Genomic DNA, 22,342 nt, shown 5'->3' with positions numbered 1-22,342 from the left:
ACGGGTTAGAATGAGGGGACGGGTTAGGGTAAGGCTTCGGGTAAGTGTTAGGGTTAGGGTTAGGGTTAGGTTTAGGGTTAGGTTTAGGGGATGGGGACGGTTTAGGGGACAGGTTAGGGTACGACAACGGTTTAGGGTGAGCGTACGTGTTAGGGTACGGGTTAGTGTTAGCGTACGGGTTAGGATTAGGGGACGGGTTAGGGTAAGGCTTCGGGCAAGGGTTAGGTTTAGGGGTAGGTTTAGGGTTAGGGTTAGAGGATGGGGACCGTTTAGGGGACAGGTTAGGGTACGACAACGGTTTAGGGTGAGCGTACGTGTTAGGGTAAGGGTTAGTGTTAGCGTACGGGGTAGGATGAGGGGACGGGTTAGTGTAAGGCTTTGGGTAAGGGTTAGGTTTAGGGTTAGGTTTAGGGTTAGGGTTAGAGGACGGGGATGGTTTAGGGGACAGGTTAGTGTACGAGAATGGTTTATGGTGAGCGTACGTGTTATGGTACGGGTTAGTGTTAGCGTACGGGTTAGGATTAGGGGACGGGTTAGGGTAACGCTTCGGGTAAAGGTTAGGGTTAGGGTTAGAGTTAGGGTTAAGGTTAGGGGATGGGGACGGTTTAGGGGAAAATTTAGTTTACGAGAACGGTTTAGGGTGAGCGTACGTGTTAGGGTACGGGTTAGTGTTAGCGTACGGGTTAGGATTAGGGGACGGGTTAGGGTAAGGCTTCGGGTAAGGGTTAGGGTTAGGGTTAGGGTTAGGGTTAGGGTTGTGGGATGGGGACGGTTTAGGGGACAGTTTAGGGTACGACAACGTTTTAGGGTGAGCGTACGTGTTAGGGTACGGTTTAGTGTTAGCGTACGGGTTAGGATTAGGGGACGGGTTAGGGTAAGGCTTCGGGTAAGGGTTAGGGTTAGGGGTAGATTTAGGGTTAGGGTTAGGGGACGGGGACGGTTTAGGGGAGAGGTTAGGGTACGACAACGGTTTAGGGTGAGCGTACGTGTTAGGGTACGGGTTAGTGTTAGCTTACGGGTTAGGATTAGGGGACGGGTTATGGTAAGGCATCGGGTAAGGGTTAGGGTTAGGGATAGGGTTAGGGTTAGGGTTATGGGACGGGGACAGTTTAGGGGACAGGTTAGGATACGACAACGGTTTAGGGTGAGCGAACGTGTTAGGGTACGGCTTAGTGTTAACGTACGGGTTAGGATTAGGGGAAGGGTTAGGGTAAGGCTTCGGGTAAGGGTTAGGGTTAGGCTTAGGGTTAGGGTTAGGGTTAGGGGACGGGGACGGTTTAGGGGCTAGTTTAGAGTACAACAACGGTTTAGGGTGAGCGTACGTGTTAGGGTACGGGTTAGTGTTAGCGTACGCGTTAGGATTAGGGGACAGGTTAGGGTAAGGCTTCGGGTAAGGGTTAGGGTTAGGGTTAGGCTTAGGGTTAGGGTTAGGGGACGGGGAAGGTTTAGGGGATAGGTTAGGGTACGACAACAGTTTAGTGTGAGCGTACGTGTTAGGGTACGGGTTAGTGTTAGCGTACGGGTTAGGATTAGGGGACAGGTTAGGGTAAGGCTTCGGGTAACGATTAGGGTTAGGGTTAGGGTTAGGGGATGGGGACGGTTTAGGGGACAAGTTAGTTTACGACAACGGTTTAGGGTGAGCGTACGTGTTAGGGTACGGGTTAGTGTTAGCGTAAGGGTTAGGATTAGGGGACGGGTTAGGGTAAGGCTTCGGGTAAGGGTTAGGGTTAGGGTTAGGGTTAGGGTTAGGGGTATGGGACGGGGACGGTTTAGGGGACAGGTTAGGGTACAACAACGCTTTAGAGTGAGCGTACGTGTTAGGGTATGGTTTAGTGTTAGCGTACGGGTTAGGATTAGTGGACGGATTAGGGTAAGGCTTCGGGTAAGGGTTAGGGTTAGGGGTAGGTTTAGGGTTAGGGTTAGGGGACGGGGACGGTTTAGGGGACAGGTTAGGGTACGACAAAGTTATAGGGTGAGCGTACGTGTTAGGGTACGGTTTAGTGTTAGCGTACGGGTTAGGATTATGGGTCGTGTTAGGGTAAGGCTTCGGGTTAGGGTTAGGGTTAGGGGTAGGTTTAGGGTTAGGGTTAGGGGACGCGGACTGTTTAGGGGACAGGTTAGGGTATGACAACGGTTTAGGGTGAGCGTACGTGTTAGGGTACGGGTTAGTGTTAGCTTAAGTGTTAGGATTAGGGGACGGGTTAGGTTAAGGCATCGGGTAAGGGTTAGGGTTAGGGCTAGGGTTAGGGTTAGGGTTCTGGGACGGGGACTGTTTAGGGGACAGGTTAAGATACGACAACGGTTTAGGGTGAGCGTATGTGTTAGGGTACGGCTTAGTGTTAGCGTACGGGTTAGGATTAGGGGAAGGGTTAGGGTAAGGCTTCGGTTACGGGTTAGTGTTAGGGTTAGGGTTAGGGTTAGGGGACGGGGACGGTTTAGGGGACAGGTTAGGGTACGACAACGGTTTAGGGTGAGCGTACGTGTTAGGGTACGGGTTAGTGTTAGCGTACGCGTTAGGATTAGGGGACGGGTTAGGGTAAGGCTTCGGGTAAGGGTTAGGGTTAGGGTTAGGCTTAGGGTTAGGGTTAGGGGACGGGGAAGGTTTAGGGGATAGGTTAGGGTACGACAACAGTTTAGTGTGAGCGTACGTGTTAGGGTACGGGTTAGTGTTAGCGTACGGGTTAGGATTAGGGGACGGGTTAGGGTAAGGCTTCGGGTAAGGATTAGGGTTAGGGTTAGGGTTAGGGGATGGGGACGGTTTAGGGGACAAGTTAGTTTACGACAACGGTTTAGGGTGAGCGTACGTGTTAGGGTACGGGTTAGTGTTAGCGTAAGGGTTAGGATTATGGGACGGGTTAGGGTAAGGCTTCGGGTAAGGGTTAGGGTTAGGGTTAGGGTTAGGGTTAGGGGTATGGGACGGGGACGGTTTAGGGGACAGGTTAGGGTTCAACAACGCTTTAGAGTGAGCGTACGTGTTAGGGTATGGTTTAGTGTTAGCGTACGGGTTAGGATTAGTGGACGGATTAGGGTAAGGCTTCGGGTAAGGGTTAGGGTTAGGGGTAGGTTTAGGGTTAGGATTAGGGGATGGGGACAGTTTAGGGGACAAGTTAGTTTACGACAACGGTTTAAGGTCAGCGTACGTGTTAGGGTACGGGTTAGTGTTAGTGTACGGGTTAGGATTAGGGGACGGGTTAGGGTAAGGCTTCGGTTAAGGGTTAGGGTTAGGGTTAGGGTTAGGGGATGGGGACGGTTTAGGGGATAGGTTAGGGTACGACAACAGTTTAGTGTGAGCGTACGTGTTAGGGTACGGGTTAGTGATAGCGTACGGGTTAGGATTAGGGGACGGGTTAGGGTAAGGCTTCCGGTAAGGGTTAGGGTTAGGGTTAGGGTTAGGGTTAGGGTTATGGGACGGGGACGGTTTAGGGGACAGGTTAGGGTACGACAACGTTTTAGGGTGAGCGTACGTGTTAGGGTACGGTTTAGTGTTAGCGTACGGGTTAGGATTAGGGGACGGGTTAGGGTAAGGCTTCGGGTAAGTGTTAGGGTTAGGGGTAGGTTTAGGGTTAGGGTTAGGGGACGGGGACGGTTTAGGGGACAGGTTAGGGTAAGACAACGGTTTAGGGTGAGCTCACGTGTTAGGGTACGGGTTAGTGTTAGCTTACGGGTTAGGATTAGGGGACGGGTTAGGGTAAGGCTTCGGGTAAGTGTTAGGGTTAGAGTTAGGGTTAGGTTTAGGGTAAGGTTTAGGGGATGGGGACGGTTTAGGGGACAAGTTAGTTTACGACAACGGTTTAGGGTGAGCGTACGTGTTAGGGTACGGGTTAGTGTTAGCGTACGGGTTAGGATTAGGGGACGGGTTAGGGTAAGGCTTCGGGTAAGGGTTAGGTTTAGGGGTAGGTTTAGGATTAGGGTTAGAGGATGGGGACGGTTTAGGGGACAGTTTAGGGTACGACAACGGTTTAGGGTGAGCGTACGTGTTAGGGTACGGCTTAGTGTTAGCGTACGGGTTAGGATTAGGGGAAGGGTTAGGGTAAGGTTTCGGGTAAGGTTTAGGGTTACGGTTAGGGTTAGGGTTAGGGATAGGGGACGGGGACGGTTTAGGGGACAGTTTAGGGTACGACAACGGTTTAGGGTGAGCGTACGTGTTACGGTACGGGTTAGTGTTAGCGTACGGGTTAGGATTAGGGGACGGGTTAGGGTAAGGCTTCGGGTAAGGGTTAGGGTTAGGCTTAGGGTTAGGGTTAGGGTTAGGGGATGGGGACGGTTTAATGGACAGGTTAGTGTACGACAACGGTTTAGTGTGAGCGTACGTGTTAGGGTACGGTGTAGTGTTAGCGTACGGGTTAGGATTAGGGGACGGGTTAGGGTAAGGCTTCGGGTAAGGGTTAGGGTTAGGGTTAGGCTTAGGGTTAGCGTTAGGGGACGGGGAAGGTTTAGGGGATAGGTTAGGGTACGACAACAGTTTAGTGTGAGCGTAAGTGTTAGGGTACGGGTTAGTGTTAGCGTACGGGTTAGAATGAGGGGACGGGTTAGGGTAAGGCTTCGGGTAAGTGTTAGGGTTAGGGTTAGGGTTAGGTTTAGGGTTAGGTTTAGGGGATGGGGACGGTTTAGGGGACAGGTTAGGGTACGACAACGGTTTAGGGTGAGCGTACGTGTTAGGGTACGGGTTAGTGTTAGCGTACGTGTTAGGATTAGGGGACGGGTTAGGGTAAGGCTTCGGGTAAGGGTTAGGTTTAGGGGTAGGTTTAGGGTTAGGGTTAGAGGATGGGGACGGTTTAGGGGACAGGTTAGGGTACGACAACGGTTTAGGGTGAGCGTACGTGTTAGGGTAAGGGTTAGTGTTAGCGTACGGGGTAGGATGAGGGGACGGGTTAGTGTAAGGCTTTGGGTAAGGGTTAGGTTTAGGGTTAGGTTTAGGGTTAGGGTTAGAGGACGGGGATGGTTTAGGGGACAGGTTAGGGTACGACAATGGTTTAGGTTGAGCGTACGTGTTATGGTACGGGTTAGTGTTAGCGTACGGGTTAGGATTAGGGGACGGGTTAGGGTAACGCTTCGGGTAAAGGTTAGAGTTAGGGTTAGGGTTAGGGTTAAGGTTAGGGGATGGGGACGGTTTAGGGGAAAATTTAGTTTACGACAACGGTTTAGGGTGAGCGTACGTGTTAGGGTACGGTTTAGTGTTAGCGTACGGGTTAGGATTAGGGGACGGGTTAGGGTAAGGCTTCGGGTAAGGGTTAGGGTTAGGGGTAGATTTAGGGTTAGGGTTAGGGGACGGGGACGGTTTAGGGGACAGGTTAGGGTACGACAACGGTTTAGGGTGAGCGTACGTGTTAGGGTACGGGTTAGTGTTAGCTTACGGGTTAGGATTAGGGGACGGGTTAGGGTAAGGCATCGGGTAAGGGTTAGGGTTAGGGTTAGGGTTAGGGTTAGGGTTATGGGACGGGGACAGTTTAGGGGACAGGTTAGGATACGACAACGGTTTAGGGTGAGCGAACGTGTTAGGGTACGGCTTAGTGTTAGCGTACGGGTTAGGATTAGGGGAAGGGTTAGGGTAAGGCTTCGGGTAAGGGTTAGGGTTAGGCTTAGGGTTAGGGTTAGGGTTAGGGGACGGGGACGGTTTAGGGGATAGTTTAGAGTACAACAACGGTTTAGGGTGAGCGTACGTGTTAGGGTACGGGTTAGTGTTAGCGTACGGGTTAGGATTAGGGGACGGGTTAGGGTAAGGCTTCGGGTAAGGGTTAGGGTTAGGGGTAGGGTTAGGGTTAGGGTTAGGGGACGGGAAAGGTTTAGGGGACAGGTTAGGGTACGACAACGGTTTAAGGTGAGCGTACGTGTTAGGGTACGGGTTAGTGTTAGCGTACGCGTTAGGATTAGGGGGCGGGTTAGGGTAAGGCTTCGGGTAAGGGTTAGGTTTAGGGTTAGGCTTAGGGTTAGGGTTAGGGGACGGGGAAGGTTTAGGGGATAGGTTAGGGTACGACAACAGTTTAGTGTGAGCGTACGTGTTAGGGTACGGGTTAGTGTTAGCGTACGGGTTAGGATTAGGGGACGGGTTAGGGTAAGGCTTCGGGTAAGGATTAGGGTTAGGGTTAGGGTTAGGGTTAGGGGATGGGGACGGTTTAGGGGACAAGTTAGTTTACGACAACAGTTTAGGGTGAGCGTACGTGTTAGGGTATGGGTTAGTGTTAGCGTAAGGGTTAGGATTAGGGGACGGGTTAGGGTAAGGCTTTGGGTAAGGGTTAGGGTTAGGATTAGGGTTAGGGTTAGGGGTATGGGACGAAGACGGTTTAGGGGACAGGTTAGGGTACAACAACGCTTTAGAGTGAGCGTACGTGTTAGGGTATGGTTTAGTGTTAGCGTACGGGTTAGGATTAGTGGACGGATTAGGGTAAGGCTTCGGGTAAGGGTTAGGGTTAGGGGTAGGTTTAGGGTTAGGGTTAGGGGACGGGGACGGTTTAGGGGACAGGTTAGGGTACGACAACGGTTTAGGGTGAGCGTACGTGTAAGGGTACGGGTTAGTGTTAGCTTACGGGTTAGGATTACGGGACGGGTTAGGGTAAGGCTTTGGGTAAGGGTTAGGGTTAGGGTTAGGGTTAGGGTTAGGGTTAGGGTTAGGGGATGGGGACGGTTTAGGGGACAAGTTAGTTTACGACAACGGTTTAGGGTGAGCGTACGTGTTAGGGTACGGGTTAGTGTTAGCGTACGGGTTAGGATTAGGGGACGGGTTAGGGTAAGGCTTTGGGTAAGGGTTAGGGTTAGGGTTAGGGTTAGGGTTAGGGTTATGGGACGGGGACGGTTTAGGGGACAGGTTAGTGTACGACAAAGTTATAGGGTGAGCGTACGTGTTAGGGTACGGTTTAGTGTTAGCGTACGGGTTAGGATTAGGGGACGTGTTAGGGTAAGGCTTCGGGTTAGGGTTAGGGTTAGGGGTAGGTTTAGGGTTAGGGTTAGGGGACGGGGACTGTTTAAGGGACAGGTTAGGGTATGACAACGGTTTAGGGTGAGCGTACGTGTTAGGGTACGGGTTAGTGTTAGCTTACGGGTTAGGATTAGGGGACGGGTTAGTGTAAGGCATCGGGTAAGGGTTAGGGTTAGGGTTAGGGTTAGGGTTAGGGTTCTGGGACGGGGACTGTTTAGGGGACAGGTTAGGATACGACAACGGTTTAGGGTGAGCGTACGTGTTAGGGTACGGCTTAGTGTTAGCGTACGGGTTAGGATTAGGGGAAGGGTTAGGGTAAGGCTTCGGTTAAGGGTTAGTGTTAGGGTTAGGGTTAGGGTTAGGTTCGGGGACGGTTTAGGGGACAGTTTAAGGTATGACAACGGTTTAGGGTGAGCGGACGTGTTAGGGTACGTGTTAGTGTTAGCGAACGGGTTAGGATTAGGGGACGAGTTAGGGTAAGGCTTCGGGTAAGGGTTCGGGATAGGGTTAGGTTTAGGGTTAGGATTAGGGGATGGGGACGGTTTAGGGGACAAGTTAGTTTACGACAACGGTTTAGGGTCAGCGTACGTGTTAGGGTACGGGTTAGTGTTTGCGTACGGGTTAGGATTAGGGGACGGTTTAGGGTAATGCTTCGGGTAAGGGTTAGTGTTAGAGTTAGGGTTAGGGTTAGGCTTAGGGGATGAGGACGGTGTAGGGGACAGGTTAGGGTACGACAACGGTTTAGGGTGAGCGTACGTGTTAGGGTACGGCTTAGTGTTAGCGTACGGATTAGGATTAGGGGACGGGTTAGGGTAAGGCTTCGGGTTAGGGATAGGGTTAGGGTTAGGGTTAGGGGACGGGGACGGTTTAGCGGATAAGTTAGGGTACGACAACAGTTTAGTGTGAGCGTACGTGTTACGGTACGGGTTAGTGTTAGCGTACGGGTTTGGATTAGGGGACGGGTTAGGGTAAGGCTTCGGGTAAGGGTTAGGTTTAGGGTTTGGGTTAGGGTTAGGGTTAGAGGTCGTGGATGGATTAGGGGCAGGTTAGAGTACGACAACGGTTTAGGGTGAGCGTACGTGTTAGGGTACGGGTTAGTGTTAGCGTACGGGTTAGGATTAGGGGTCGGGTTAGGGTAAGGCTTCGGGTAAGGGCTGGGGTAGGATTAGGGTTAGGGGACGGGGACGGTTTAGGGGACAGGTTAGGGTACGAAAACGGTTTAGGGTGAGCGTACGTGTTAGGGTACGGGTTAGTGTTAGCGTACGTGTTAGGATTAGGGGACAGTTTAGGGTAAGGCTTCGGGTAAGGGATAGGGTTACGGTTAGGTTTAGGGGACGGGGAGGGTTTAGGGGACAGGTTAGGGTACGACAACGGTTTACGGTCAGCGTACGTGTTAGGGTACGGGTTAGTGTTAGCGTACGGGTTAGGATTAGGGGACGGGTTAGGGTAAGGCTTCGGGTAAGGGTTAGGGTTAGGGTTAGGCTTAGGGTTAGGGTTAGGGGACGGGGACGGTTTAGTGGATAGATTGTGGTACGACAACAGTTTAATATGAGCGTACGTGTTAGGGTACGGGTTAGTGTTAGCGTACGGGTTAGGATTAGGGGACGGGTTAGGTTAAGGCTTCGGGTAAGGGTTAGGTTTAGGGTCAGGGTTAGGGTTAGGGTTAGAGGACGGGGATGGTTTAGGGTACAGGTTAGGGTACGACAACGGTTTAGGGTGAGCGTACGTGTTAGGGTACGGGTTAGTGTTAGCGTACGGGTTAGGATTAGGGGACGGGTTAGGGTAAGGCTTCGGGTAAGGGATAGGGTTAGGGTTAGGGTTAAGGGATGGGGATGGTTTAGGGGACAGGTTAGGGTACGACAACGGTTTTGGGTCAGAGTATGTGTTAGGGTACGGGTTAGTGTTAGCGTACGGGTTAGGATTAGGGGACGGGTTAGGGTAAGGCTTCGGGTAAGGGTTAGGGTTAGGGTTAGGGTTATGGCACGGGGACAGTTTAGGGGACAGGTTAGTGTACGACAACGGTTTAGGGTCAGCGTACGTGTTAGGGTACGGGTAAGTGTTAGCGTACGGGTTAGGATTAGGGGACGAATTAGGGTAAGGCTTCGGGTAAGGGTTAGGGTTAGTGTTAGGGTAAGGGTTAGGGTTAGGGGATGGGGACGGTTTAGGGTACAGGTTAGTGTATGACAACGGTTTAGGGTGAGCGTACGTGTTAGGGTACGGATTAGTGTTAGCTTACGGGTTAGGATTAGGGGACGGGTTAGGGTAAGGCATCGGGTAAGGGTTAGGGTTAGGGTTAGGTTTAAGGTTATGGGACGGGGACAGTTTAGGGGACAGGTTAGGATACGATAACGGTTTAGGGTGAGCGTAAGTGTTAGGGTATGGCTTAGTGTTAGCGTACGGGTTAGGATTAGGGGAAGGGTTAGGGTAAGGCTTCGGGGAAGGGTTAGGATTAGGGTTAGTGTTAGGGTTAGGGGACGGGGACGGGGACGGTTTAGGGGACAGTTTAGGGTACGACAACGGTTTAGGGTGAGCGTACGTGTTAGGGTATATGTTAGTGTTAGCGTACGGGTTAGGATTAGGGGCGGGTTAGGGTAAGGCTTCGGGTAAGGGTTAGGGTTAGGCTTAGGGTTAGGGTTAGGGTTAGGGGACGGGGACGGTTTCGGGGACAGGTTAGGGTACGACAAACTTATAGGGTGAGCGTACGTGTTAGGGTACGGTTTAGTGTTAGCGTACGTGTTCGGATTAGGGGACGGTTTAGGGTAAGGCTTCGGGTAACGGTTAGGGTTAGCGGTAGATTTAGGGTTAGGGTTAGGGGACGGGGACGGTTTAGGGGACAGGTTAGGGTATGACAACGGCTTAGGGTGAGCGTACGTGTTAGGGTACGGGTTAGTGTTAGCTTACGGGTTAGGATTAGGGGACGGGTTAGGGTAAGGCATCGGGTAAGGGTTAGGGTTAGGGTTAGGGTTAGGGTTAGGGTTCTGGGACGGGGACTGTTTAGGGGACAGGTTAGGATACGACAACGGTTTAGGGTGAGCGTACGTGTTAGGGTACGGCTTAGTGTTAGCGTACGGGTTAGGATTAGGGGAAGGGTTAGGGTAAGGCTTCGGGTAAGGTTTAGTGTTAGGGTTAGGGTTAGAGTTAGGGTTAGGGGACGGGGACGGTTTAGGGGACAGTTTAGGGTACGACAATGGTTTAGGGTGAGCGTACGTGTTAGGGTACGGGGTAGTGTTAGCGAACGGGTTAGGATTTGGGGACGGGTTAGGGTAAGGCTTCGGGTAAGGTTTAGGTTTAGGTTTAGGTTTAGGGTTAGGGTTAGAGGACGGGGATGGTTTAGGGGACAGGTTAGGGTACGACAACGGTTTAGGGTGAGCGTATGTGTTAGGGTACGGGTTAGTGTTAGCGTACGGGTTAGGATTAGGGGACGGGTTAGGGTAAGGCTTCGGGTAAGTGTTAGGTTTAGGCTTAGGGTTAGGGTTAGGGTTAGGGGACGGGGACGGTTTAGGGGACAGGTTAGGGTACGACAACGGTTTAGGGTGAGCGTACGTGTTAGGGTACGGGTTAGTGTTAGCGTACGGGTTAGGATTAGGGGACGGGTTAGGGTAAGGCTTCGGGTAAGGGTTAGGGTTAGGGTTAGCCTTAGGGTTAGGGTTAGGGGATGGGGACGGTTTAGGGGACAGGTTAGGGTACGACAACGGTTTAGGGTGAGCGTACGTGTTAGGGTACGGGTTAGTGTTAGCGTACGGGTTAGGATTAGGGGACGGGTTAGGGTAAGGCTTCGGGTAAGGGTTAGGGTTAGGGTTAGGCTTAGGGTTAGGGTTAGGGGACGGGGACGGTTTAGGGGATAGGATAGGGTACGACAACAGTTTAGTGTGAGCGTACGTGTTAGGGTACGGGTTAGTGTTAGCGTACGGGTTAGGATTAGGGGACGGGTTAGGGTAAGGCTTCGGGTAAGGATTAGGGTTAGGGTTAGGGTTAGGGTTAGGGTTAGGGGATGGGGACGGTTTAGGGGACAAGTTCGTTTACGACAGCGGTTTAGGGTGAGCGTACGTGCTAGGGTATGGTTTAGTGTTAGCGTACGGCTTAGGATTAGGGGACGGGTTAGGGTAAGGCTTCGGGTAAGTGTTAGGGTTAGGGGTAGGTTTAGGGTTAGGGTTAGGGGGCGGGGACGGTTTAGGGGACAGGTTAGGGTATGACAACGATTTAGGGTGAGCGTACGTGTTGGGTATGGGTTAGTGTTAGCTTACGGGTTAGGATTAGGGGACGGGTTAGGGTAAGGCATCGGGTAAGGGATAGGGTTAGGGTTAGGGTTAGGGGACGGGGATGGTTTAGGGGACAGGTTAGGCTACGACAACGGTTTAGGGTCAGAGTATGTGTTGGGTACGGGTTAGTGTTAGCGTACGGGTTAGGATTAGGGGACGGGTTAGGGTAAGGCTTCGGGTAAGGGTTAGGGTTAGGGTTAGGGTTAGGGTTATGGCACGGGGACAGTTTAGGGGACAGGTTAGTGTACGACAACGGTTTAGGGTCAGCGTACGTGTTAGGGTACGGGTAAGTGTTAGCGTACGGGTTAGGATTAGGGGACGGATTAGGGTAAGGCTTCGGGTAAGGGTTAGGTTTAGTGTTAGGGTAAGGGTTAGGGTTAAGGGATGGGGACGGTTTAGGGGACAGGTTAGGGTACGACAACGGTTTAGGGTGAGCGTACGTGTTAGGGTACGGATTAGTGTTAGCTTACGGTTTAGGATTAGGGGACGGGTTAGGGAAAGGCATCGGGTAAGGGTTATGGTTAGGGTTAGGGTTATGGGATGGGGAGAGTTTAGGGGACAGGTTAGGATACGACAACGGTTGAGGGTGAGCGTACGTGTTAGGGTACGGCTTAGTGTTAGCGTACGGGTTAGGATTAGGGGAAGGGTTAGGTTAAGGCTTCAGGGAAGGGTTAGGATTAGGGTTAGGGTTAGGGTTAGGGGACGGGGACAGGGACGGTTTAGGGGACAGTTTAGTGTACGACAACGGTTTAGGTTGAGCGTACGTGTTAGGGTATAGGTTAGTGTTAGCGTACGGGTTAGGATTAGGGGACGGGTTAGGGTAAGGCTTCGGGTAAGTGTTAGGGTTAGGCTTAGGGTTAGGGTTAGGGTTAGGGGACGGGGACAGGGACGGTTTAGGGGACAGTTTAGTGTACGACAACGGTTTAGGGTGAGCGTACGTGTTAGGGTATAGGTTAGTGTTAGCGTACGGGTTAGGATTAGGGGACGGGTTAGGGTAAGGCTTCGGGTAAGTGTTAGGGTTAGGCTTAGGGTTAGGGTTAGGGTTAGGGGACGGGGACGGTTTAGGGGACAGGTTAGGGTACGACAACGGTTTAGGGTGAGCGTACGTGTTAGGGTACGGGTTAGTGTTAGCGTACGGTTTAGGATTAGGGGACGGGTTAGGGTAAGGCTTCGGGTAAGGGTTAGGGTTAGGGTTAGGCTTCGGGTTAGGGTTAGGGGACGGGGACGGTTTAGGGGATAGGTTAGGGTACGACAACAGTTTACTGTGAGCGTACGTGTTAGGGTACGGGTTAGTGTTAGCGTACGGTTTAGGATTAGGGGACGGGTTAGGGTAAGGCTTCGGGTAAGGATTAGGGTTAGGGTTAGGGTTAGGGTTAGGGGATGGGGACGGTTTAGGGGACAAGTTAGTTTACGACAACGGTTTAGGGTGAGCGTACGTGTTAGGGTATGGTTTAGTGTTAGCGTACGGCTTAGGATTAGGGGACGTGTTAGAGTAAGGCTTCGGGTAAGGGTTAGGGTTAGGGGTAGGTTTAGGGTTAGGGTTAGGGGACGGGGACGGTTTAGGGGACAGGTTAGGGTACGACAACGGTTTAGGGTGAGCGTACGTGTTAGGGTACGGGTTAGTGTTAGCTTACGGGTTAGGATTAGGGGATGGGTTAGGGTAAGGCTTCGGGTAAGGGTTAGGGTTAGGGTTAGGGTTAGGGTTAGGGGATGGGGACGGTTTAGGGGACAAGTTAGTTTACGACAATGGTTTAGGGTGAGCGTACCTGTTAGGGTACGGGTTAGTGTTAGCGTACGGGTTAGGATTAGGGGACGGGTTAGGGTAAGGCTTCGGGTAAGGGTTACTGTTAGGGTTAGGGTTAGGGTTAGGGTTATGGGACGGGGACGGTTTAGGGGACAGGTTAGGGTACGACAAAGTTATAGGGTGAGCGTAGGTGTTAGGGTACGGTTTAGTGTTAGCGTACGGGTTAGGATTAGGGGACGTGTTAGGGTAAGGCTTCGGGTAAGGGTTAGGGTTAGGGGTAGGTTTAGGGTTAGCGTTAGGGGATGGGGACGGTTTAGGGGACAGGTTAGGGTATGACAACGGCTTAGGGTGAGCGTAAGTGTTAGGGTACGGGTTAGTGTTAGCTTACGGGTTAGGATTAGGGGACGGGTTAGGGTAAGGCATCGGGTAAGGGTTAGTGTTAGGGTTAGGGTTAGGGTTCTGGGACGGGGACTGTTTAGGGGACAGGTTAGGATACGACAACGGTTTAGGGTGAGCGTACGTGTTAGGGTACGGCTTAGTGTTAGCGTACGGGTTAGGATTAGGGGAAGGGTTAGGGTAAGGCTTCGGGTAAGGGTTAGTTTTAGGGTTAGGGTTAGGGTCAGGGTTAGGGGTCGGGGACGGTATAGGGGACAGTTTAGGGTACGAAAACGGTTTAGGGTGAGTGTACGTGTTAGGGTACGGGTTAGTGTTAGCGAACGGGTTAGGATTAGGGGACGGGTTAGGGTAAGGCTTCAGGTAAGGGTTCGGGTTAGGGTTAGGGTTAGGGTTAGGATTAGGGGATGGGGACAGTTTAGGGGACAATTTAGTTTACGACAACGGTTTAGGGTCAGCGTACGTGTTAGGGTACGGGTTAGTGTTAGCGTACGGGTTAGGATTAGGGGACGGGTTAGGGTAAGGCTTCGGTTAAGGGTTAGGGTTAGGGTTAGGGTTAGGGGACGGGGACGGTTTAGGGGATAGGTTAGGGTACGACGACAGTTTAGTGTGAGCGTACGTGTTAGGGTACGGGTTAGTGTTAGCGAACGGGTTAGGATTAGGGGACAGGTTAGGGTAAGGCTTCGGTTAAGGGTTAGGGTTAGGGTTAAGTATAGGGTTAGGGTTAGGGGATGGGGACGGTTTAGGGGACAAGTTAGTTTACGACAACGGTTTAGGGTGAGCGTACGTGTTAGGGTACGGGTTAGTGTTATCGTACGGGTTAGGATTAGGGGACGGGTTAGGGTAAGGCTTCGGGTAAGGGTTAGGGTTAGGGGTAGGTTTAGGGTTAGGGTTAGGGGACGGGGACGGTTTAGGGGACAGGTTAGGGTATGACAACGGCTTAGGGTGAGCGTAAGTGTTAGGGTACGGGTTAGTGTTAGCTTACGGGTTAGGATTAGGGGACGGGTTAGGGTAAGGCATCGGGTAAGGGTTAGTGTTAGGGTTAGGGTTAGGGTTCTGGGACGGGGACTGTTTAGGGGACAGGTTAGGATACGACAACGGTTTAGGGTGAGCGTACGTGTTAGGGTACGGCTTAGTGTTAGCGTACAGGTTAGGATTAGGGGAAGGGTTAGGGTAAGGCTTCAGGTAAGGGTTAGTTTTAGGGTTAGGGTTAGGGTTAGGGTTAGGGGTCGGGGACGGTTTAGGGGACAGTTTAGGGTACAAAAACGATTTAGGGTGAGCGTACGTTTTAGGGTATGGGTTAGTGTTAGCGAACGGGTTAGGATTAGGGGACGGGTTAGGGTAAGGCTTCGGGTAAGGGTTCGGGTTAGGGTTAGGGTTAGGGTTAGGATTAGGGGATGGGGACGGTTTAGGGGACAATTTAGTTTACGACAACGGTTTAGGGTCAGCGTACGTGTTAGGGTACGGGTTAGTGTTAGCGTACGGGTTAGGATTAGGGGACGGGTTAGGGTAAGGCTTCGGTTAAGGGTTAGGGTTAGGGTTAGGGTTAGGGAACGGGGACGGTTTAGGGGATAGGTTAGGGTACGACGACAGTTTAGTGTGAGCGTACGTGTTAGGGTACGGGTTAGTGTTAGCGTACGGGTTAGGATTAGGGGACGGGTTAGGGTAAGGCTTCGGGTAAGGGTTAGGTTTAGGGTTAGGGTTAGGGTTAGGGTTAGTGGACGGGGATGGTTTAGGGGACAGGTTAGGGTACGACAACGGTTTAGGGTGAGCGTACGTGTTAGGGTACGGGTTAGTGTTAGCGTACGGGTTAGGATTAGGGGACGGGTTAGGGTAAGGCTTCGGGTAAGGGTTAGTGCTAGGGGTAGATTTAGGGTTAGGGTTAGGGGACGGGGACGGTTTAGGGGACAGGTTAGGGTACGACAACGGTTTAGGGTGAGCGTACGTGTTAGGGTACGGGTTAGTGTTAGCTTACGGGTTAGGATTAGGGGACGGGTTAGGGTAAGGCATCGCGTAAGGGTTACGGTTAGGGTTAGGGTTAGGGTTAGGGTTATGGGACGGGGACAGTTTAGGGGACAGGTTAGGATACGACAACGGTTTAGGGTGAGCGTACGTGTTAGGGTACGGCTTAGTGTTAGCGTACGGGTTAGGATTAGGGGAAGGGTTAGGGTAAGGCTTCGGGTAAGTGTTAGGGTTAGGCTTAGGGTTAGGGTTAGGGTTAGGGGACGGGGACGGTTTAGGGGACAGGTTAGAGTACGACAACGGTTTAGGGTGAGCGTACGTGTTAGGGTACGGGTTAGTGTTAGCGTACGGGTTAGGATTAGGGGACGGGTTAGGGTAAGGCTTCGGGTAAGGTTTAGGGTTAGAGTTAGGCTTAGGGTTAGTGTTAGGGGCAGGGACGGTTTAGGGGTAGGTTAGGGTATGACAACAGTTTAGTGTGAGCGTACGTGTTAGGGTACGGGTTAGTGTTAGCGTACGGGTTAGGATTAGCAGACTGGTTTGTGTAAGGCTTCGGGTAAGGGTTAGGTTTAGGGTTAGGGTTAGGGTTAGGGTTAGAGAACGGGGATGGTTTAGGGGACAGTTTAGGGTACGACAACGGTTTAGGGTGAGCGTACGTGTTAGGGAACGGATTAGGATTAGGGGACGGGTTAGTGTAAGGCTTCGGTAAGGGTTAGGGATAGGGTTAGGATTAGGGGATGGGGACGGTTTATGGGACAAGTTAGTTTACGACAACGGTTTAGGGTCAGCGTACGTGTTAGGGTACGGGTTAGTGTTTGCGTACGGGTTAGGATTAGGGGACGGGTTAGGGTAAGGCTTCGGGTAAGGGTTAGGGTTAGGGTTAGGGTTAGGGGATGGGGACGGTTTAGGGGACAGGTTAGGGTACGACAACGGTTTAGGGTCAGCGTACGTGTTAGGGCACGCGTTAGTGTTAGCGTACGGGTTAGGATTAGGGGACGGGTTAGGGTAAGGCTTCGGGTAAGTGTTAGGTTTAGGGTTAGGGTTAGGGTTAGGGTTAGAGGACGGGGATGGTTTAGGGGACAGGTTAGTGTACGACAACGGTTTAGGGTGAGCGTACGTGTTAGGGTACGGGTTAGTGTTAGCGTACGGGTTAGGATTAGGGGACGGGTTAGGGTAAGGCTCCGGGTAAGGGTTAGGGTTAGGGTTAGGGTTAGGGTTAGGTTTAGGGGCTGGGGACGGTTTAGGGGAGAGGTTAGTTTACGACAACGGTTTAGGGTGAGCGTACGTGTTAGGGTACGGTTTAGTGTTAGCGTACGGGTTAGGATTAGGGGACGGGTTAGGGTAAGGCTTCGGGTAAGGGTTAGGGTTAGGGGTAGATTTAGGGTTAGGGTTAGGGGACGGGGACGGTTTAGGGGACAGGTTACGGTACGACAACGGTTTAGGGGGAGCGTACGTGTTAGGGTACGGGTTAGTGTTAGCGTACGGGTTAGGATTAGGGGACGGGTTAGGGTAAGGCTTCGGGTAAGGTTTAGGGTTAGGGTTAGGGTTAGGGTTATGGGACGGGGACGGTTTAGGGGACAGTTTAGGGTACGACAACGTTTTAGGGTGAGCGTACGTGTTAGGGTACGGTTTAGTGTTAGCGTACGGGTTAGGATTAGGGGACGGGTTAGGGTAAGGCTTCGGGTAAGGGTTAGGGTTAGGGGTAGATTTAGGGTTAGGTTTAGGGGACGGGGACGGTTTAGGGGACAGGTTAGGGTACGACAACGGTTTAGGGTGACCGTACGTATTAGGGTACGGGTTAGTGTTAGCTTACGGGTTAGGATTAGGGGACGGGTTAGGTTAAGGCATCGGGTAAGGGTTAGGGTTAGTTTTAGGGTTAGGGTTAGGGTTATGGGACGGGGACAGTTTAGGGGACAGGTTAGGATACGACAACAGTTTACGGTGAGCGTACGTGTTAGGGTACGGCTTAGTGTTAGCGTACGGGTTAGGATTAGGGGAAGTGTTAGGGTAAGGCTTCGGGTAAGGGTTAGGGTTAGGCTTAGGGTTAGGGTTACGGTTAGGGATCGGGGACGGTTTAGGGGACAGGTTAGAGTACGACAACGGTTTAGGGTGAGCGTACGTGTTAGGGTACGGGTTAGTGTTAGCGTACGGGTTAGGATTAGGGGACGGGTTAGGGTAAGGCTTCGGGTAAGGGTTAGGGTTAGGGTTAGGCTTAGGGTTAGTGTTACGGGACGGGGACGGTTTAGGGGATAGGTTAGGGTACGACAACAGTTTAGTGTGAGCGTACGTGTTAGGGTATGGGTTAGTGTTAGCGTACGGGTTAGGATTAGGAGACGGGTTTGTGTAAGGCTTCGGGTAAGGGTTAGGTTACCGTTAGGGTTAGGGTTAGTGTTAGAGGACGGGGACGGTTTAGGGGACAGTTTAGGGTACGACGACGGTTTAGGGTGAGCGTACGTGTTAGGGTACGGTTTAGTGTTAGCGAACGGGTTAGGATTAGGGGACGGGTTAGGGTAAGGCTTCGGGTAAGGGTTAGGGTTAGGGTTAGGGTTAGGGTTCTGGGACGGGGACTGTTTAGGGGACAGGTTAGGATACGACAACGGTTTAGGGTGAGCGTACGTGTTAGGGTACGGCTTAGTGTTAGCGTACGGGTTAGGATTAGGGGAAGGGTTAGTGTAAGGCTTCGGGTAATGGTTAGTGTTAGGGTTAGGGTTAGGGTTAGGGTTAGGGGACGGGGACGGTTTAGGGGACAGTTTAGGGCATGACAACGGTTTAGGGTGAGCGTACGTGTTAGGGTACGGGTTAGTGTTAGCGAACGGGTTAGGCTTAGGGGACGGGTTAGGGTAAGGCTTCGGGTAAGTGTTCGGGTTAGGGTTAGGGTTAGGGTTACGATTAGGGGATGGGGACGGTTTAGGGGACAAGTTAGTTTACGACAACGGTTTAGGGTCAGCGTATGTGTTAGGGTACGGGTTAGTGTTAGCGTACGGGTTAGGATTAGGGGACGGGTTAGGGTAAGGCTTCGGTTAAGGGTTAGGGTTAGGGTTAGGGTACGGGGACGGTTTAGGGGATAGGTTAGGGTACGACAACAGTTTAGTGTGAGCGTACGTGTTAGGGTACGGGTTAGTGATAGCGTACGGGTTAGGATTAGGGGACGGGTTAGGGTAAGGCTTCGGGTAAGTGTTAGGGTAAGGGGTAGTTTTAGGGTTAGGTTTAGGGGACGCGGACGGTTTAGGGGACAGGTTAGTGTACGACAACGGTTTAGGGTGAGCTTACGTGTTAGGGTACGGGTTAGTGTTAGCTTACGGGTTAGGATTAGGGGACGGGTTAGGGTAAGGCTTCGGGTAAGTGTTAGGGTTAGGTTTAGGGTTAGGGTTAGGGTTAGGGTTAGGGTTATGGGACGGGGACGGTTTAGGGGAGAGGTTAGAGTACGACAACGCTTTAGGGTGAGCGTACGTGTTAGGGTACGGGTTAGAGTTAGCGTACGGGTTAGGATTAGGGGACGGGTTAGGGTAAGGCTTCGGGTAAGGGTTAGGGTTAGCGTTAGGCTTAGGGTTAGTGTTAGGGGACGGGGACGGTTTAGGGGATAGGTTATGGTACGACAACAGTTTAGTGTGAGCGTACGTGTTAGGGTACGGGTTAGTGTTAGCTTACGGGTTACGATTAGGAGACGGGTTTGGGTAAGGCTTCGGGTAAGTGTTAGGTTTAGGGTTAGGGTTAGGGTTAGGGTTAGAGGACGGGGATGGTTTAGGGGACAGTTTAGGGTACGACAACGGTTTAGGGTGAGCGTACGTGTTCGGGTACGGTTTAGTGTTAGCGTACGGGTTAGGATTAGGGGACGGGTTAGGGTAAGGCTTCGGGTAAGGGTAAGGTTTAGGGTTAGGATTAGGGGATGGGGACGGTTTAGGGGACAATTTAGTTTATGACAACGGTTTAGTGTCAGCGTACGTGTTAGGGTATGGGTTAGTGTTAGCGTACGGGTTAGGATTAGGGGACGGGTTAGGGTAAGGCTTCGGGTAAGGGTTAGGGTTAGGGTTAGGGTTAGGGGACGGGGACGGTTTAGGGGACAGGTTAGGGTACGACAACGGTTTAGGGTCAGCGTACGTGTTAGGGTACGGGTTAGTGTTAGCGTAAGGGTTAGGATTAGGGGACGGGTTAGGGTAAGGCTTCGGGTCAGGGTTAGGTTTAGGGTTAGGGTTAGGGTTAGGGTTAGAGGACGGGGATGGTTTAGGGGACAGGTTAGTGTACGACAACGGTTTAGGGTGAGCGTACGTTTTGGGTACGGGTTAGTGTTAGCGTACGGGTTAGGATTAGGGGACGGGTTAGGGTAAGGCTTCGGGTAAGGGTTAGGGTTAGGTTTAGGGTTAGGGTTAGGGTTAGGGGATGGGGACGGTTTAGGGGACAAGTTAGTTTACGACAACGGTTTAGGGTGAGCGTACGTGTTCGGGTACGGGTTAGTGTTAGCGTACGGGTTAGGATTAGGGGACGGGTTAGGGTAAGGCTTCGGGTACGTGTTAGGGTTAGGGTTAGGGTTAGGGTTAGGGTTATGGGACGGGGACGGGTTAGGGGACAGGTTAGGTTACGAAAACGGTTTAGGGTCAGCATACGTGTTAGGGTATGTGTTAGTGTTAGCATACGGGTTAGGATTAGGGGACGGGTTAGGGTAAGGCTCCGGGTAAGGGTTAGGGTTAGGGTTAGGGTTAGGGTTAGGGTTAGGGGCTGGGGACGGTTTAGGGGAGAGGTTAGTTTACGACAACGGTTTAGGGTGTGCGTACGTGTTAGGGTACGGGTTAGTGTTAGCGTACGGGTTAGGATTAGGGGACGGGTCAGGGTAAGACTTCGGGTAAGTGTTAGGGTTAGGGTTAGGGTTAGGGTTAGGGTTATGGGACGGGGACAGTTTAGGGGACAGGTTAGGGTACGATAACGGTTTAGGGTCAGCGTACGTGTTAGGGTATGTGTTAGTGTTAGGTTACGGGTTAGGATTAGGGGATGTGTTAGGGTAAGGCTCCGGGTAAGGGTTAGGGTTAGCGTTAGGGTTAGGGTTAGGGTTAGGGTTAGGGGCTGGGGACGGTTTAGGGGACAGGTTAGGGTAAGACAACGGTTTAGGGTGAGCGTACGTGTTAGGGCACGGGTTAGTGTTAGCGTACGGGTTAGGATTAGGGGACGGGTTAGGGTAAGGCTTCGGTTAAAGGTTAGGGTTAGGGTTAGGGTTAGGGGATGGGGACGGTTTAGGGGACAGGTTAGGGTACGACAAAGGTTTAGGGTCAGCCTACGTGTTAGGGTACGGGTTAGTGTTAGCGTACGGGTTAGGATTAGGGGACGGGTTAGGGTAAGGCATCGGGTAAGGGTTAGGGTTAGGGTTATGGTTAGGTTTAGGGTTAGGGGATGGGGACGGTTTAGGGGACAAGTTAGTTTACAACAAGGGTTTAGGGTCAGCGTACGTGTTAGGGTATGGGTTAGTGTTAGCGTACGGGTTAGGATTAGGGGACGGGTTAGGGTAAGGCTTCGGTTAAGGGTTAGGGCTAGGGTTAGGTTTAGGGGACGGGGACGGTTTAGGGGACAAGTTAGGGTACGATAACAGTTTAGTGTGAGCGTACGTGTTAGGGTACGGGTTAGTGTTAGCGTACGGGTTAGGATTAGGAGACGGGTTTGGGTAAGGCTTCGGGTAAGTGTTAGGTTTAGGGTTAGGGTTAGAGGACGGGGGTGGTTTAGGGGACAGTTTAGGGTACGACAACGGTTTAGGGTGAGCGTACGTGTTAGGGTACGGTTTAGTGTTAGCGAACGGGTTAGGATTAGGGGACGGGTTAGGGTAAGGCTTCGGGTAAGGGTTAGGGTTAGGGTTAGGATTAGGGGATGGGGACGGTTTAGGGGACAAGTTAGTTTACAACAACGGTTTAGGGTCAGAGTACGTGTTAGGGTACGGGTTAGTGTTAGCGTACGGTTTAGGATTAGGGGACGGGTTAGTGTAAGGCTTCGGGTAAGTGTTAGGGTTAGGGTTAGGGTTAGGGGACGGGGACGGCTTAGGGGACACGTTAGGGTACGACAACGGTTTAGGGTCAGCGTACGTGTTAGGGTACGGGTTAGTGTTAGCGTAAGGGTTAGGATTAGGGGACGGGTTAGGGTAAGGCTTCGTGTAAGGGTTAGGTTTAGGGTTAGGGTTAGGGTTAGGGTTAGAGTACGGGGATGGTTTAGGGGACAGGTTAGTGTACGACAACGGTTTAGGGTGAGCGTACGTGTTAGGGTATGGGTTAGTGTTAGCGTACGTGTTAGGATTAGGGGACGGGTTAGGGTAAGGCTTCGGGTAAGGGTTAGTGTTAGGGTTAGGGTTAGGGTTAGGGTTAGGGGATGGGGACGGTTTAGGGGACAAGTTAGTTTACGACAACGGTTTAGGGTGAGCGTACGTGTTCGGGTACGGGTTAGTGTTAGCGTACGGGTTAGGATTAGGGGACGGGTTAGTGTAAGTCTTCGGGTAAGTGATAGGGTTAGGGTTAGGGTTAGGGTTAGGGTTATGGGACGGGGACAGTTTAGGGGACAGGTTAGGGTACGACAACGGTTTAGGGTCAGCGTACGTGTTAGGGTATGTGTTAGTGTTAGCATACGGGTTAGGATTAGGGGACGGGTTAGGGTTAGGCTCCGGGTAAGGATTAGGGTTAGGGTCAGGGTTAGGGTTAGGGTTAGGGGACGGGGAAGGTTTAGGGGACAGGTTAGTGTACGACAACGGTTTAGGGTCAGCGTACGTGTTAGGGTACGGGTTAGTGTTAGCGTACGGGTTAGGATTAGGGGACGGGTTAGGGTAAGGCTTCGGTTAAGCGTTAGGGTTAGGGTTAGGGGTAGGGGACAGGGACGGTTTAGGGGACAGGTTAGGGTACGACAACGGTTTAGGGTCAGCGTACGTGTTAGGGTAAGGGTTAGTGGTAGCGTACGGATTAGGATTAGGGGTCGGGTTAGGGTAAGGCTTCGGGTAAGGGTTAGGGTTAGGGTTAGGGTTAGGGTTAGGGGACGGGGACCGTGTAGGGGACAGGTTAGGGTACGACAACGGTTTAGGGTGAGCGTAAGTGTTAGGGTACGGATTAGTGTTAG

This window comes from Phocoena phocoena, chromosome 13 (genome assembly GCF_963924675.1).
Source record: "Phocoena phocoena chromosome 13, mPhoPho1.1, whole genome shotgun sequence".
NCBI classification, from domain to species: Eukaryota; Metazoa; Chordata; class Mammalia; order Artiodactyla; family Phocoenidae; genus Phocoena; species Phocoena phocoena.
This window is presented reverse-complemented; position numbering follows the sequence as displayed.